The following is a 3,825-nucleotide window of genomic DNA, read 5'->3' on the forward strand; positions in this document are numbered from 1 at the left end:
GACCAGCTCGGGGACTGCAGACAAGAAGAGACAGCCACAGCATCTGGGTCAATGGGAGTCCCAAACTCACAATTTGTTCTCTGTCTGCACAGACAGCGGTGAGTGTCCACCCTGGCTCCAGGGTGTGTGTGGACCTGGATAGAGAGCTGCTGACCTCACAGGTCAGAGGGAAGGTTCACATTTATGTGGGTGTGGGTGGGTTGCTATGGGCTTCTCATCCCCAGGAACAAAACAGCTGGCACGTTGGGGGGTAACAGGTGTCTGTGATGTGGACATTGTCAGTGACAACTTTGGCTGGATACTAGGGTGTGTTACCTAAGTAGTTAAGAGACCCATTAAGAAAAGGACTGCTTAGGTGTGCCTGGGTGACTCAGTGGGTTAAAGTCTCTGCCTTCTGCTCAGGTCATGATCCCAGGGTCCTAGGATCGAGCCCCACATTGGGCTCTCTGCTCTCTTCTCTCTGCCTGCTTCTCTTCCTGCTTGTGATCTCTGTCTGTCAAATAAATAAATAAAATATTAAAAAAAAGGAAAAGGATCACATCAACATCTGAGAGGAGAACACAGGAAGTAACCTTTTACATACTCAACTGCAGTAACTTCTTGCAAGAAGGGTCTCTAAAAGAAAGAAACACAAATCACACAAAAGACAATCATATCAAAAAATGGACAGAAGATATGAAGAGACACTTCTCCAATGAAGACATACAAATGGCTATCAGACACATGAAAAAATGTTCATCATCACTAGCCATCAGGGAGATTCAAATTTAAACCACATTGAGACCTCCCCTTCCAATTTCCCCCAACTCCCTTCTCCTCTCTAACTCCCCATGTCCTCTGTGCTATTTGTTATGCTCCACAAATAAGTGAGACCATATGATAATGGACTCTCTCTGCTTGACTTATTTCACTCAGCAATTGGAAGGGGAGGTCAACCATGAGAGACTATGGACTCTGAAAAACAATCTGAGGGTTTTGAAGTAGCGGGGGGTAAGAGGTTGGGGTACCAGTTGGTGGGTATTATAGAGGGCACGGATTGCATGGAGCACTGGGTGTGGTGCAAAAATAATGAATACTGTTATGCTGAAAATAAATAAAAAATAAATTTTAAAAAAACCACGTTGAGATATTGCCTTACACCAGTTAGAATGGCCAAAATTAGCAAGACAGGAAACAACATGTGTTGGAGGGGATGTGGAGAAAGGGGAACCCTCTTCCACTATTAGTGGGAATGCCGGTTGGTGCAGCCTCTTTGGAGAACAGTGTGGAGATTCCTCAAGAAATTAAAAATAGAACTTCCCTATGACCCTGCCATTGCACTCCTGGGTATTTACCCCAAAGATACAGATGTCGTGAAAAGAAGGGCCATCTTTATCCCAATGTTTATAGCAGCAATGGCCATGTTCGCCAAACTGTGGAAAGAACCAAGATGCCCTTCAACGGACGACTGGATAAGGAAGATGTGGTCCATATACACTATGGAGTATTGTGCCTCCATCAGAAAGGACGAATACCCAACTTTTGTAGCAACATGGACAGGACTGAAAGAGATGATGCTTAGTGAAATAAGTCAAGCAGAGAGAGTCAATTATGATATGGTTTCACTTATTTGTGGAGCATAACAAATAGCATGGAGGACATGGGGAGATGGAGAGGAGAAGGGAGTTGAGGGAAATTGGAAGGGGAGGTGAACCATGAGAGACTATGGACTCTGAAAAAGAATCTGAGGGTTTTGAAGGGGCGGGGGGTGGGAGGTCGGGGTACCAGGTGGTGAGTATTATAGACGGCACAGATTGTATGGAGCACTGGGTGTGCAAAAATAATGAATACTGTTATGTTGAAAATAAATAAAAAATAAATTAAAAAAAAACCAGAAAGGAACTTTTGGACTTCACTAAAATAAAAATCTGCGATGCAAAGGAAACGGTCAACAAAACTAAAAGGCAATGTATGGAATGGGAGAAGATATTTGCAAATGACACTACAGAAAAAGGGTTGATATCCAGGATCTATAAAAAACTTACCAGAATGAACACCCAAAAAACAAATAATCCAGTAAAAGAATGGGCAGAAGACATGAATAGACACTTCTCCAGAGAGACATACAAGTGTCCAACAGACACATGAAAAAATGTTCCACATCTCTTGTCACCACGGAAATATAAGTGAAAACCACAATGAGATATCACCTTTCATGAGTTAGAAAGACTAAAATTAAGAAGACAGAGAACAACAAATGTTGGAGAGGATGTGGAGAAAGGGGAACTCTCTTACGCTGTAGGTGGGAATGCAAGTTGATACAGCCACCTTGGACAGCAGTGTCTAGATCCCACAAAAGTTAAAAATAGAACTACCCTATGACTCAGCAATTATTCTACTGGGTATTTACCCCCAAAATACAGATGTAGTGAAAAAAGGTGCACATGCACCCCAATATTCATAGGAATAATGTCCAGTATAGTGAATCTGTGGAAGGAGGTGAGATGTCCTTCCACATATGAGTGGATAAAGAAGATGTGGTCCAAGCCACATGCAGAAAAATGAAATTGGACCATTTCCTTACACCACAGACAAAAATAGACTCAAAATGGATGAAGGACCTCAATGTGCGAAAGGAATCCATCAAAATCCTTGAGGAGAACACAGGCAGCAACCTCTTCGACCTCAGCCGCAGCAACATCTTCCTAGGAACAATGCCAAAGGCAAGGGAAGCAAGGGCAAAAATGAACTATTGGGATTTCATCAAGATCAAAAGCTTTTGCACAGCAAAGGAAACCTTTAACAAAATCAAAAGACAACTGACAGAATGGGAGAAGATATTTGCAAACGACATATCAGATAAAGGACTAGTGTCCAAAATCTATAAAGAACTTAGCAAACTCAACACCCAAAGAACAAATAATCCAATCAAGAAATGGGCAGAGGACATGAACAGACATTTCTGCAAAGAAGACATCCAGATGGCCAACAGACACATGAAAAAGTGCTCCATATCACTCGGCATCAGGGAAATACAAATCAAAACCACAATGAGATATCACCTCACACCAGTCAGAATGGCTAAAATCAACAAGTCAGGAAATGACAGATGCTGGCGAGGATGCGGAGAAAGGGGAACCCTCCTACACTGTTGGTGGGAATGCAAGCTGGTGCAGCCACTCTGGAAAACAGCATGGAGGTTCCTCAAAATGTTGAAAATAGAACTGCCCTATGACCCAGCAATTGCACTATTGGGTATTTACCCTAAAGATACAAACGTAGTGATCCAAAGGGGCACGTGCACCCGAATGTTTATAGCAGCAATGTCCACAATAGCCAAACTATGGAAAGAACCTAGATGTCCATCAACAGATGAATGGATCAAGAAGATGTGGTATATATACACAATGGAATACTATGCAGCCATCAAAAGAAATGAAATCTTGCCATTTGCGACAACATGGATGGAACTAGAGCGTATCATGCTTAGCGAAATAAGTCAAGCAGAGAAAGACAACTATCATATGATCTCCCTGATATGAGGAAGTGGTGATGCAACATGGGGGCTTAAGTGGGTAGGAGAAGAATCAATGAAACAAGATGGGATTGGGAGGGAGACAAACCATAAGTGACTCTTAATCTCACAAAACAAACTGAGGGTTGCTGGGGGAGAGGGGGTTTGGGAGAAGGGGGTGGGGTTATGGACATTGGGGAGGGTATGTGCTTTGGTGAGTGCTGTGAAGTGTGTAAACCTGGCGATTCACAGACCTGTACCCCTGGGGATAAAAATATATGTTTATAAAAAATAAAAAATTAAAAAAAAAAAGAAAGGAACTAGAAGCCACT

Source organism: Mustela erminea, chromosome 5, assembly GCF_009829155.1.
Source record: "Mustela erminea isolate mMusErm1 chromosome 5, mMusErm1.Pri, whole genome shotgun sequence".
NCBI lineage: Eukaryota > Metazoa > Chordata > Mammalia > Carnivora > Mustelidae > Mustela > Mustela erminea.